Consider the following 15,253-nt stretch of genomic DNA (forward strand, 5'->3'; position numbering starts at 1 on the left):
GAGCAGAGATGAATGTGGGATGGGCATGCACACTACAGCCAGCAACGCTTCCTCCGAGAAACCCCCGGAGATTGTCTGTGTCCTGCTCCAGGCACATCTCTGCCTTCTTCTCTCCCGTGAAACTTCCAACTTCCTGCAGAGGGCTTTGCTAGGGTTTGCTCAGGCCCCATTTAGTGCTGGTTGAGTGGGAGGGACAGTAGGGGTCCCTTAAAAGAAGCAAGTTGCTTGTTATTATTACAGAGGAATCGGGTGGGTGAGAAGTCTTAACTTCAAAGCCACAGGGGCCCCAAGTCCAGGATCAAAGCATACGTTGGCCATCAGCATCCAGGCTCCATCCGAATCCCCACGTGAATAGGAGAAACCCTTTGAGGCTCTCTGCTCTTTTCAAGAGCTGCCAGTTCTGCAGCAAATGATTCCTTCTTCCTTGGATCTGACTCTGATCCTTGCATTACTCGCTGGGCAAGAGCCAAAGGCAAAGCTTCCCAAGCGGGGAGGGGGCAAGAACGGCGAGGCGAAGGGTCCAGAATCGGCACGGCTCACAGTCATTCCGAGCTGGAGGCTTTCCCAGAGTCTCGTTTCTCCACCCCAGCCCCCAACACCCCACCCTGCCTCCTGCCACCCCTCCCACTCAAAGCAAATTGACTTCCATAATAATAACGTGTGAACCCTGGTCCTGGGGCCTTGCCAAGTCAAACACTACAAACAATGTGCCTGTTATTAGGGGTGATGATGGGGGAGCAAGTCGATGCGGGTGGAGGGGAGGGGAGGGAACTCCGAGGATGCCGGCCAACCCTAAAAATAACTTTAATCCTGTTATTATTTACACTGGGGGAAAGTTCATTGAGAAACGTGAAGACGAAATAAATCAGTCCGTGCATGTAGCACATCATGTGCAAATATACCAGGGTGCACGCTGCACACACATATACACTATTATTTATTCATCTATCATGTTTCTATCCCAACTTTCATTGTGCTTCCAGCCCACCGTTCCCCCAAGGAGTCCATGATGGCATGCATGGCTCTGCCCCATCTTATTGGGGCAGACTGAAGAGACCAAGAGGAGATATGATAGCCATCTTCAAATATCCCAAGGGCTGTCACATGCAAGAGGGAGTTAGCTTGTTTTCTCCTGCTCTGGAGGGCAGGACTCACACCAATGGCTTCAAACTCCAAGAAAGAAGATTCTGACTAAACACCAGGGAGAACTTTCTGACAGTAAAGGCTGTTCAAACAGTGGAACGGTCTACCTTGGGAAGTGGTGGAATCTCCTTCCTGGGAGGTTTTTAAGCAGAGATGGATGGCCATCTGCCATGGATGCTTTAGTTGAGATTCCTGCATTGCAGAGTGTTGGACTAGACTACCCTTGGGTCTCTTCCAACTCTACAATTCTATGATTTGTCCTCACAACAGCTCTGTGAAATAGAGTAGGTTGAGAGGCAGGCTCACGTTCACCCAGGAAGCTTCTTGACCGAGTAAGGATTTGACCCCTGGTCTTCTGGATCCTAGGCTGACCCTCTACCCAATACACTGCAGTCTGGCAGCTAAAGCTTCTAGAGTTGGAAAAACAGGTGTGTTACCTGCACATTCTTCCCTCTTCTAAGCCACCATATAATCTCTAAGCATTTTCCTATCTTACTACCTCACTTAAAGTGCTGTCACCTCTTTCTTGCCAAGAGCACATGACTGAAGAGTGCGCGAGCCTCTGTTTGGGAAGGGCCACCACTCAACAGCAGAACATCTGTTTCAGGTGCAGAAGTCCGAGGTTCAGCCCCTGACATCTCCATGTAGGACTGCAAGAGATCCTTTAATCTGAAGCCCTGGAGATCCTCTGCCCCACTGATTCATTTCCAGTCAGCGCCTATCCAGTCACTTCCTCTTGAAATCCCATAACTATTTGCACTAAAGATGTTCTGCCTTATTTTTGTTCCCCTTTTGTTGCACAACAGCCCCTCCTGACAGCAATAACGCAGTAGCGTTGGGTGAGCATCGCAGAGAAAATTAAAGCAGAATAAATTCACTACTAATGTGCTCTTACTGAGTCAAGAACATGATGCAGAATCCGCCCACTACAAAACATCAGTCTGGAGGGGCTGAGAGGCAATAGAGTGAAATATTCAACCAATTAAGGGTGACACTTCTGTTCCATCCTTTTTTCCACCTTTCTGCAACTCTGAATTAAATATTTTCTTGTCAGGACCAAGGCAACAGTTTGCATTATAGATAGGCAGAGGTGTGGTTGCCAGAGGGATCAGAGGGGGTGGGGAGGGCATTTAGAGAGGCCTCACCAAAAAATGAAGGCACAGTTCTGCACAAAGTTTGCATTTGCTAAAAGCTAAAAGCTCGGGGCAGAATTTAACTGAGGGCTCCTGCCAGAGGAAGCCCATGCAAGGATTTCTGCTAGTGTGGTGGGGCTCCCCTCTCCTCCTGTGTCCACCTAAATTGGGGGCAGGGATCAGGAGAACCACCATAACAGCACCTGGGGGCAGAAGAGGGCAGATTGTTCCACCAGACAAGAAGAAATTATGGTGCTGATGGAGTGATCTGCTTAGCACTATGTTGAATTCCACTCTTAGGAATAATGATAATTTAAACAGAGGTACAGTACAGTACATCTTGGTTCTCTGTGTGTGTCCACTGCCCAGGTGCTAATTGTTGGCAAGCAAGTCCCAGGTTCCTCCTTTGGGTTCTTGTGCCTCTAAATCAGAGTTGGACTGGACACCTCTTTAACATTTCTCAAACTTTGGTCCCCAGCTGTTGATGGACTTCAACTCCCACCATCCCTAGCTATGAGGACCAGCGGTCAGAGGGATGATGGGAGTTGTAGCCCAACAAATCTGGGGCCCGAGTTTGAGAAACACGGTGAGGATGCCTTTGAGTCGAGGGCTGTCTTCTGTAAGGTAGGACACACAGCCATCCTGGGGGGAACTCCACCCTGCAAAAGCTGTTGGTGGTTATGCATCTTTCCCCAGCAAGGCTACTTTAAATTACCACGTGGTGCTGGCAGCCAGCACAGAATCAGAAGGCAGCAGATGGTGTGAAGGTGGAACAATCACAGCCAGAAAAGTCAAGTTGAAGGGGGTGATCTAGGCAGCAGTGCTGAAAGCAGAGGATAGTCCATTAGGCTGAGTGCAGCACTTGCCCACCAAGCTCAGCCTGTCCTGAGTCGGCCCCCACCTGCCTGCCTGCAGGATTGGAACAAAATGATAATTAGTTTGTTCTGGCAGTCACTGGCTCTGGTGCCACCTACTGTTGACCTCCCTGTCTCCCACCCTACTGAGTGCTGACAATGCCTTGCAAAATGACACTTTAGCCAGCAATGGTTTTCCAGGTGGAACATGGCTGTAGCTAGGGGGTGGTGAGGTGGGTCCCCGCCAGGGGCACAGGTGAGGGGGGTTGCAAAATCGGCTTTAAAATATGTCCATAAATATGTCTATAAATAAAAATATTGATTATTGCCTCATAAGAAAAGGTTTTTAATAGAGGGTGAATTGAATGGGGGGGCGGGTTTGGAGGAGAGGTGGAAAGAAGGCTAATTTGTCAGTGGCTAGGGGGCGCAATCTGCACAGTTCTGCAGGGGGCGCAAGATCACCTAGCCAAGGCTCTGAGGAGGAGCCATGCCACTGATCCGAGTCCTCAAGATTGGGTGGGGAACTTCAGCTCTAGGGGCCCAATGAGGCCCTCCAAGCCTCTGTATTTTGGCCTCAGGATTCTCACCAGGACATAGCCCCTCCCATACACAATACCCTCCTGGAGTGATTTTGTATGGCTGAAATGCATGCTTGAACTATGACAATGTCTCTTGCTGCCTGGAAGGAGGATGGAAATTGTGTGTGTAGAAACCTCTGACTTTGCAGGATAGCTCAGTCAGTAGATCACGAGTCTCTTAATCTCAGGGTTGTGTGTTCGAGTCCCATGTTGGGCAAAAGCTTCCTGCACTGCAGCGGGGTAGAGTCAATGGCGTTTGTGGTCCCTTCCAACTCTACAATTCTATTATTTGTTGCCCTGCCCATTTTTTTGCATCTGCTAACATGGCCCCTGGAAGATTGCGCCTGAGGCATTGTGGCCCTCTGAGCGAAAAAGGCTCCTTGCTCCTGCCGTAAAAGGTGGGTGAATGGGCTTCTGTGGATACAGAGTGTTACTTCTGGACCGTCAACTGAATCTGCCGGAAGCATCTCAGGGGGAGCTGCACACTCTGCTTCCACAATGACCCTTCTGATGGCAGCAGTAAAGCAGTGATAATAGCCTGCCAGCCTGCAGGGCAGAGCTGAGTCGTTCTGAGCTCTGTTAATTGGCCTGGACGGGGTGTGGGAGATAGAGAAAGGGCCCTTCCCATCACAAAGGGCTGAATGAACATTACTCTCTGGGAAAGTATTAAACAATTTGCCGCTAATTGTGATATCATCAGCAAATCTGAACAGCTGTTCTCGCAGCCCAGAGCAGCAGCGGGCCAAAGCAAACATTACCCTGGGACCCAATCGACGGAAAGCACTTTAGAAAGACAGCTGGCCGTGGTCTCAGGTTTCCAGGTCGCTCTTTTCCAGCCATATTGCTCAGGTTCGGCCCTTTTTCACTCGGTTAATGAGATTCCGACTGGCAAAAATCTAAAACCTTATCAGATCCATGGCGCGTCGTGGAAAAGCACACTTGGCGGTCAAAGATTACTATCAGAAACTGGACCTTTCCATTCATCCCAGTTGCTCTCGTTGCCGACGCTGCTTCTAGGAACATGGCAGGGACAGTTGCCAGGGGGATAAGGGCAGGTTGCATTTTGTCAGGCAGCCCAGTTGCCTCTGAGTCCTCCTTGGCTACCCATACCGTGTAAAGTGACCTAATGGAATGCGTCATTTTGTAGGGCCGGTTTCACAGAGGAGACGGGAACTGCACTTTCCACCCCCATTACCAGTTTTTTGCTACACGGCAGAAATAACACCAGCTCTTTCCTAACCGGGTTTGCAAAGTAGATCCACCAAGACAGGCAGAACTGCATCCAGAGTACCATGTCCTGTTCTGGATGCCAGGTTTTAAGAAGGAAGCTGAGAGTCTAGAACAGGGGTAAGGGATCTTGTCCAGTGCAAGGAGCACATTCCCTCCCGGGGAGCCTTCCGAGGACCATATGGTGCGTGAGATCAGAGGCAAAAGTGAACAGGCCAAAAGGATATCACTCTTATCTTTGTGCGATGGACTACATTCCAGCTGTGCCAAAGGCAGAGGTTTACACACACACACACACACACACACACACACACACACACACCCCATAGCCACCTCTCTATTATCCATCCAGGCAAACAAGAATCGTGAACACAGTTCAAGGATGCAGTCCAGCCAGGCAACAGCACTGGGGCAGGGGACGGAGGCGGACCAGTGAGGGGGTGTGGCCTGGAGAAAGGGAGTGGCTAAGTGAGAGTCTTGAGGGCCAGGCAGAGAGGTCTGGAGGGCCACATCTGGTCCTCAAAACACTCCCAAGTTCTGAAGTGCTGCGGTCCAGCAAGAGCTGCACCACATGATCCTGCTGGCTGCGTAGCTCAGCTTTCAGCTGTCGTGCAGCAACTATACTCTTAGTTAGCTCGTTTTTATCCTGGACAGGTCAATGCAGAGGTCTGAGGTCTGGTGGCATGTCTTTGAGCTGAATGCCTGTTTCTAATCCAAGTTATGAGGATGAATTCTTGCCATGGCAGACATTCTGGATTAATTCACCCAGAGCCGATAGCTGCAATTGAACAGTCCACACCATTTTTTCCTCTGTTGATGAGTTTAGCCTTCGGTTTGGGTATGCACTTGTTTCTCTCCCTGCCTCCTTACCCAAAACGAAAATCCATGACCTCCTTCAGTGTTTAGACCATATTTTCCTGGTTCATGAGTTTCCAGGAGACTGGTTACCTGGTTCGATACGACGTGTGTTTATACCAAGCAATGCATGGCATTGCTCCCCTTTAGACACAGCCTGGGAACTGTTTGTGGAGGAGCCAGCACTGGCTTCCCGCATTTGTCAATGTGCTTAAAAATAACCTGCCCGCTTGTCAAGGTTATAAACAGAGGGCTGAGCAAATTGCCTTTTGAGTTGATTAAAATGCTCGATGAAGCTTGCTCCCATATGACTGGGACTGGCCGAAAGAGGATTGCATTAATTTGAACTCTGCGGTTCTCTTGCTTAATATGGCATTGATGAGTCTCCCTTCCGTACCCTTGCAAGCTCCCTCCCTCTAGACTCCTGCTTCCGAAAGCATTGAGGGGTGGCAGCTGGCAGGCAAGTCAGAGAGGACACAGAACCTTCTGCGCCGAAGAAACCGTAGCAGTTACTTTCCAGGGCTGATTCACAGCGCTGGCCGTAACATCTAGAGGCCCAAGAACAACAGAGCATCTTACGGCACCTTAAAGACTTCCAGATTTATTGCGGCATAAACATTCATAGACGAGAGCCCACTTCATCAGATCCTCAGTTGGCAGAGATATGTGTATGCATACAAGTGGATGCAAAGTGAGGCGGGGGTTGGGGGAGGATACATAGTGGGGGCAAGGAGCCATGAAATGTAAGAGGTACAATATGTGATGCTTCTAGTCAAAGCGGAAAATGTACACAGGATAAGCACAGTAATCAGTCACAATAGCAGGCACTGGGAAGAGTGCAGGCTTCCAAGCTTCTTTATGCAATGTAGCAGGAGAAACATCGCCGGCTTTCCAAAGACCTAAAGAGCCTGGGTGTCCAAAGAATATAAGAAGAGTTTCCTGGATCAGGCCAATGTTCTCACGGTGGCTGAGCAGACGCCCACGGGAAACCAGGAAGCAGGATTTGAGCACAAGAACACTCTAATTCCCTGTGGTGTCCAGCAATGGGCATTCTGAAGCATTGCAACTAATCCAGAATGCTGCAGCTAGACTGGTGACTGGGAGCGGCCGCTGGGACCATTTAACACCAGTCCTGAAAGACCTACATTGGCTCCAAGTATGTTTCTGAGCACAATTCAAAGTGTTGGTGCTGGCCTTGAAAGCCTTAAATGGCCTCAACCCTGTATACCCGAAGGTATACACTGAGGTCCAGCTCTGAGAACCTTCTGGTGGTTCCCTCATTGCAAAAAGTGAAGCTACAGGGAACCAGGTAGAGGGCCTATGGAACGCCCTCCCATCAGATGTCAAGGAGATGATGAACTGTACAACCATAGAAGACATCTGAAAGCAGTCCTGTATAGGGAAGCTTTTCAATGTTCAGTGTTTCATTATGTTTTTATATATGTTGGAAGAGTGACTGGGGCAACCCATTCAGATCGCTTGGGTACAAATAAATTATTATTATTATTATTATTATTATTATTACCTCCATATGTGGAGACACAAGCATAGCCATTGTGGCTAGTAGCCATCAATAACCCTCTCCTCCAGGAATTTGTTTAATTCTATTTTTAAGCTATCCAGATTGAGTTCCATAGTTTAACTCTGCACTGCATGAAAAAGTACCGTACTTTCTTTTATATGTTCAGCTTCATGGGATGGTCATGGGGGACTTGGCGGGGTGTGTGTATGTGTGTCAAATAGAGGAGGAGTGCATTTCATCCCCAGGCCTGAGGTGTCCCATTCCTGAGCTAGCAAGAAGGCTCAGAACAGGTCTTTGTGGGCAATCTCGTTGCCCAGACAGGTTCATGTGGGATCCTAGAGATATGAAGGTCCTTGTGCTCATGTTGTCCTCGCATCACATATTTGCAAATATTATCAGGGATGACTTGCAAGTGAGAGCGTGTCATCAGCATTGCACAGCTGCTACTAATACAACTGACATCAACATGACCTTAAACCCTTTGCAGTTTGGGACCACCAAAGGAGTCTCGGCTGTGCTCTCCCATTGTGACTCCACGTGTCCTGAAAGTAATCTACCAAACTATTTTGGAGCTCGGGTATAGCAGACTGAGAAAATACAGCCCTGTAAACCCATTCATCTTATGTATCTTTAAAAAGTCATGTGGTTTTGGCCCTCCGCTCTTCAAACCAATAAAAGAGTTTCCACAGAATGCCAATTTGTATAAACCATTCTTAGCCCAGGCCCCCAAATGCCCAGAACAGAAATATGTTCCTTTCTGCTTAAATTTTAGCGGAAGCTCAAAAGATGTTTGAGTCTAATTGAACAAGAAGACACATTAGAGATATGAAACATAAAGTAAAGAAATAGCTTCCTTCGGAATGGCCGGGCCTCTTTGTGTGGCCATATCTCCTAAAAACAGCTTGGCCCTGGTTCTTCCAAGGAACTAGAACATGATGTCACCAAATTCTTATATACTGCATTAAGAACTGAACAATTGGCCTTCTTTGCCAAAGAAAAACAGCCTCAAATCAAGCCACAAAGAGTTATCAAGGTACATTAACGTTTTTCCATCAAATGCAAGAGCATAGGAAGGTGTCTTAAGCTGTCAGACCATTGACATTAAAACAAGCAGGCTCCAACTCTTAGATTGCTCAGTCGATAGAGCATGAGACTCTTAGGGTTGTGGGTTCAAGCCCCATGTTGGGAAAAAGAGTCCTGCATTTGAGGGGGTTGGGCTAGATGCCCCTGGGGTCCCTTCTAACTCTAGAGTTCTATGATTTGATGATTCACCTAGCTCAGTGTTATCTATACTGACAGGCAGAAGCAGGCATCAAGGGTTTCAGACCAGTGACATTCCCAGCCCAACCTGGAGATGGTGAAGATAATAATAATAATAATAATAATAATAATAATAATAATAATAATTTATTATTTATACCCCGCCCATCTGGCTGAGTCTTCCCAGCCACTCTGGGCGGCTCCCAATCAAGTGTTAAAAACAGAACAGCGTTAAATATTAAAAACTTCCCTGAACAGGGCTGCCTTCAGAAGGCCCTCTGTCTGGCACTTCTTCTGTCTACCAAGAAGGCCCTCTGTCTGGCACTTCTTGCAATGAGGGAACCACCAGAAGGCCCTCGGCACTGGATCTCAGTGTCCGGGCTGAACAATGGGGTGGAGACGCTCCTTCAGGGATACAGGACCGAGGCCGTTTAGGGCTTTAAAGGTCAGCACCAACACTTTGAATTGTGCTCAGAAATGTACTGGGAGCCAATGCAGATCTCTCAGGACCAGTGTTATGTGGTCCCGGTGGCCACTCCCAGTCACCAGTCCAGCTGCTGCATTCTGGATTAATTGCAGTTTCCGGGTCACCTTCAAAGGTAGCCCCACGTAGAGTGCGTTGCAGTAGTCCAAGCGGGAGATAACTAGAGCTTGCACCACTCTGGCGAGACAGTCCGCAGGCAGGTAGGGTCTTAGATTCCTTGTGAGACCTTCTGCATGGAAAGCAGATGCTCTGCCAGGAAGCTATGCTCATTTTCACAAGCCATAGCCTTCATGGCGTTGTGTCACACAATAAATTGCTCTATCCGGAGCCAGACTACTAGTCCATCTAGTATTGTCTATTCTGAATGGCAGCCACGCTCTGGAGTTTCAGGCAAGAGCTTTTCTCAGCAGTACCTGGAGACCCCAGGAACCTTCTTCATGCAGGACAGAGGATGTACTACTAACCTAAAGTCCTTTCCCAAACTTATTAAGTCGTTATGGCCTCTGCTGGCAGAACATAGGTTTCTGGTGACCCCGGAATGTCAGACAGCGTTTGAGCAACAGAATTTCCTAAACAATCCATGAGAAGCTTTAAACATTAGCTCTCTGATGATTTTGGTCTTGGCAACTTGTGGGCTTGGTGATTGTTTCCATCCTTTCTGCATCTGGCACTGTACCCTTAGCTAGGATGCTGAGTCTTTGGGTGTTTTCCTTCCCTGAAGGATTGCAAGGCTGTGTAACGTTATCACTAAATTCCACCTAAAATTGCTCTCCAGGTTAATTTTGGAAGCTGATTCAGCTCCAGTTCTGAGGAGGGAACTGGAAAAAGTGTGTTAGGCCTCCTCCTCTTTCCGTGGTCACTCTTGAGCTTACTTGGTGGTGGACAGTGACACATTTTGAGCAACACTCAGGAGAGGCAGTGTCTAATCACCATTTAAATTGCCTGCAATGCATATTCCATCAGGGCCACTGCAGCAAACGATTATGGCAGCGAAACCACCATTGCAAAGGAGTTCTGTAGGGAGGGAGGGTTTTATTTAATGGGAGGGTCTAGGGCAGGCGTTGGTAGTGGGTTCTCCTCAGGCGCTCAAAGGTTCAGCTTCCAGTCCTTGATTGAAAGCCTCTAATGCAGTGTGGGAATGTTCAGGGATTCAGGAGAGGATATATTGTTTGATTATAGCCTTTCCAACTTGTGTTAACAAGTTCACATTTTAGCAGAGTAACATTCCCCTTTTTAAACTCACAGCGGATGCGTTTGGTCAGGCTCGCTAAAGCCTCTATAATAACTGTTCTGGTATTTTTCCGTTATTCCCTTATAAAAGATAAGACAGGACATGGTCTTCTATAAAAATATAAAAAGAGTTTACTCACATTCTGTTCACAATCAGATCCCAGAAGGCAGACTTAGCTTAGAAAAGTAACATACACCTGGAAACTATCTCATAAGGAGACAGTCCCTTTGTCCTCTCTTGGCTGGAGGCCAAGAGAGCATCTTTGGCTAAGCAGATGTTGCTTCTTCGATGAAAGTAGTCACAGAGAGAGAGAGAGAGATGGCTGCCCTGCCCTGTGCTTTTGTTGTTACCTGCCCAGGTGAGGCCACGCCCACCTCTAGTCACATGCAGAGGAAGTCTGTCCAGCCCAGAAGGAAACAGGAAGTTTACCTGCTGGCTGGACAAACATTCCTCCCCATGTGTAAACATATTCACTCTAGGAATGTTGTACTTGACTGCTCTTGTGTTTCACATCCCACATGCAGCACATTCTACTGATGTCATCAGTGTGTGCTAGCTCTAAAGGCCTCTGTGTGGTTGCTGCTCCATTCTAGGGCCGTTTAAAAATAGCTGTGCTAGTTTTGGGTGCTGTGGTGAAATTCGAACAGGGAAGCCCTGCCTCTTGAGGTTTTACCTATTGGTTGATGCCCTCTTAGAATCATAGAATCTTAGAGTTGGAAGGGATCCAAGGGTCATCTAGTCCAACCCCCGCAATGCAAGGGTCTCAGCTAAAGCATCCATGACAGATGGTCACCCAACCTCTGCTTAGAAGCCTCCAAGGAAGAAGAGTCCACCACATCTCCTGGGAATCTGTTCCACTGCCAAACAGCTCATACTGTTGCAAAGTTCTTCCTGAGGTTTAGTTGGGATCTCCTTTCTTGTAACTTGAAGCCATTGGTTCAAGTCCCAGCCTCCAGAGCAGGAGAAAGCAAGCATGCTCCCTCTTCCATGTGACAGCCCTTATGATATTTGAAGATGTCCTCTGATGAAATGAACACTCTTTACATACACACACCGATCTCCAGAGCTGTGGATTTTTTTTAAAAAAAAACACAAAATAATGATGAATGATAAACCTATTCATGAATATTCATGCACTTAATCTTTTTTGTAAAAAGCGGGGGAGGGGGACTTCCCTTCCTTAGAAATAAAGCAAGACTGGCCATCTGCTAAAACATACGCCTGTTGGGGAAATGGCAAAACTGGGAGAAAGCTGGTCTCAAAATAAGAATGCTCTGTGGCTAAAAAATAACAAAAACCCAAAACCCAACCTCCATGCCTGTCTTCTCCTGTATTTTATTTAGCTTGCTATCCTGCCATCTCTCCACAGCCTCAGAGAGGCATATAATTTGAAAACAATATTCCTAAAGGGGGGGAAATTAAAATATTTCAAATACTTTGCATTTATTGGGGGTGCAGTGAGTTGCAGAGAAAGGGGAAGGAGGCATGAAGCAGAGGGAGTTATCAAAGGTTTTGTCAAGAAAAGATGACTCTTCTTGATGAAAAGGAAAGAAAGTGAAATGTGAAATGTGAAAGATGGAATGATTCGAGTTGGGCAAAATATAGGGTTGGATTAGATGACCCTCATGGTCCCTTCCAACTCTACAATTCTACGATTCTATGTACAGAAGTAAAAGTAGGGCTTCACCAAGTGTTCACAAAGTGGACATCTTGACATAAAAGGGGTTTTCAGGGGACCCCAAATATCATCTGAAAAACTTGTGCCCAGATTTTGTGCATTCGGGGGACATGTTTTATGCCTCTCAGACCTAGCTTTCATACTATATTTTATTTTTAAAATGCTATTAGCATGATGGTATATCAACACAATGCAGTCAATCAGATTTGGCCACGTGATTATGTTACATAGCCAATTCAGAGTGACGATAGTACTTCCTGCCCTCTCTCTTAACTGCCATTCTCTAATGTTTACATAATCTGTTTTTTTGATGATGTGGAATAAAGTTGCCAAAAGTGAATGTGGATGCTTTTCATAACAGGCCAACAATTTAATTAAAAATTGCCTTCAGTAAGTACATAAGAAAAGCCTGTGAGATCAGGCTCAGGGCCCATCTAGTCCAGCATTCTGTTCTCACAGTGGCTGACAAAATGCCTGTAGGAAACTAAAAAAGGAGGATATGAGCAAAACATACCACCTGTGATTTAGTGGTAGTCAGATGCATGCGTACCGCCTTTGTCGAGGGACATTGTAGCTAGTATGATATTGGCAGTTTTGTTGTCAGTTGCTTTCCTAATGATCCCCAGCATCAAAATTGCCTTCTTCACAGCTGATGGTGTCCTCTTGGCCCTTGTGGTATTTCTCCTGATCTGTGGTATATACTCAAGTTGCATACCCAGTTTAATTCTAGTGCAGAGTTACTTAAAAACAGGAAGTATTGACTGCACTTGGATCCAATATGGAAACAGAAACCACTGAAGGGATTGTAGCAAAAGAGAAATGTGGAGTTAAAGGAGATTAAAGGAAAATGAAAACAAATGGGCAGCGGATTTGAGAGCAGAATGGAGTAAATGACGGAGACAAAGAAGTAAAATGAAACACAGAAAATAATCAAGCCAGGAAAGGATGAGAGAACAGTGGCAGAAAAAAAATGAATTCAAGTAGGTCTTCAAATGCATACACATCACTCAAGGCAGTTTTCCACAACTGAAATGTTGTCGTGAAACCACAATATCCAACAAAATAAAATGGATTGGAAACGAACATCAGATAAAACATTATCTGCCTGGTTGGGCAAAATGCATAAATAATAACAATAGTAACAATAACAATAATAATAAACATAAGCATAGTTTTGCTGGATCGTGCCAATGGCCCATCTAATCCAACAGGAGCCACCCAGATGTATAGCTGTCAACTTACAGATTTGAAAATAAGGGACCAGCAGCCTCAAAAATAAGGGATCAGCAGCCAAAATAAGGCATTTTCCAAGCACAGATATGTTCAACTTTTGAGCCCCTCTGAGCCAAAGGCAGAAAGCCCAGCCAGCAGCTAAACGAAGCCTCAAGTGGTGGCTACCACAGCACAGCAACCCAGCAAAGGGGATGCAGCAAGGAAAACCACCGTCACCTCTCCGCTGGGAAGCGCTGAGCAAAGGCGAGTCCCCAGGCAACGCTGCCAATTTGATCGGCACAAGGCATGCAAGCTCCACCCCCCAGTCATTCTTAAACTCCTTATTGGGTGAGCAACGCAGCCAAGCAGCACAGTTGGAGCCTCCCTCCTCCCTGGCCGGCAGGAAGGGAGGGAGAGGAGCTGCTTCCTTTGAAACCTGGGAAATTTAAGGGACATCATCAGTAAGGGACAGCAGCGGGACACAGAGCTGGGATAAGGGACTTTCCAGCCAAATAAAGGACGGTTGACAGCTATGCCCAGATGCCTGTGGGAAAACAGGGAGCAAAACATGAGCACAAGAGCGCAATGTTTGTTACTTCAGAGCCCTCAAATGAGCACTGTTGTTCACCCCTGTATGAAATGCATAGTGAAGCGATGGAACTTACTCCCACAGGAGGGAGGGTTGACCACCAAACTTTGTTGTTGTTTAGTCATTTAGTCGTGTCCGACTCTTTGTGACCCCATGGACCAGAGCACGCCAGAAACTCCTGTCTTCCACTGCGGGTTGAGACAAATTCATGGAGGAGGAGAGGGCTACTGACAGCTACTAGCCACAATGGCTACCCTCTGCCTTCTACGGTTGGAGGCAGCCATGCTTCTGAATACCAGTTTCTGGAAACCTCAGGAGGGCAGAGTTGCTCTTGTGCTCGGATCCTGCTTTTACAGGCATCTGACTGGCCACTGTGGGAGCTGGACTGGATCATTGGCCTGATCCAGCAGGCTCTTCTTATGTTCTAATGCACAGTTGGCCACTGTGAGAACAGGATGCTAGACTAAATGGGCCATTGGTCTGTTCTAGCAGCTTCTTCTTATGTTCATAAAAGGGGGGGGGGGTTTGCCAGGGAGATGTACCACAAATACACACTACTTGGCCCCTCAGGTCATGTCCTCATACAGTTTTCTAGAATTCTTGGTTGGGCAACGTACCATGAACTTACCAGGGATGTCATTCTGGACTCACAGCTGTCCATGGAGGCACAGGTTAATTCTGTGTCCAGGGCAGCTGTCTACCAGCTCCATCTGGTACCCAGGCTGAGAACCTACCTGACTGTGGACTGTCTTGCCAGAGTGGTGCATGCTCTGGTTATCTCCTGCCTGGACTACTGCAATGTGCTCTACGTGGGGCTACCTTTGAAGGTGACCCGAAAACTGCAATTAATCAGAATGCGACAGCTAGACGTGACTGGGAGTGGCCGCCGAGACCATATAACACCGGTCCTGAAAGATCTTCATTGGCTCCCAGTACGTTTCTGAGCGCAATTCAAAGTGCTGGTGCTGACCTTTAAAGCCCTAAATGGCCTCAGTCCTGTATACCTGAAGGAATGTCTCCACCCCCATCATCCAGCCCAGACACTGAGGTCCAGTGCCGAGGGCCTTCTGGCAGTTCCCTCACTGCAAGAAGTGAGGTTACAGGGAACAAGACAGAGGGCCTTCTCGGTAGTGGTGCCCACCTTGCGGAATGCCTCCCACCAGATGTCAAGGCAATAAACAACAATTTTACTTTTAAAAGACAACTGAAGGCGGCCCTGTTTAGGGATGTTTTTAATGTTTGATGCTGTATTGTTTTTAATATTCAGTTGAAAGCCACCCAGAGTGGCTGGGGAAACCCAGCCACATGGGCGGGGTATAAATAATAAATTATATTATTATTATTATTATTATTATTATTATGAATCCTTCTCCTTTCGCTCCTGTTCATTTTCTCATTTGTTTTCCTGCTACTTCATTCCATTGTTTCCCCACATTTGCCCTCAGTTTTCCTCTTCACGTTCCTCTCCAAATATGTACTTCTATGCA

Source organism: Podarcis erhardii (assembly GCF_964252035.2).
Source record: "Podarcis erhardii genome assembly, chromosome: 5".
NCBI lineage: Eukaryota > Metazoa > Chordata > Lepidosauria > Squamata > Lacertidae > Podarcis > Podarcis erhardii.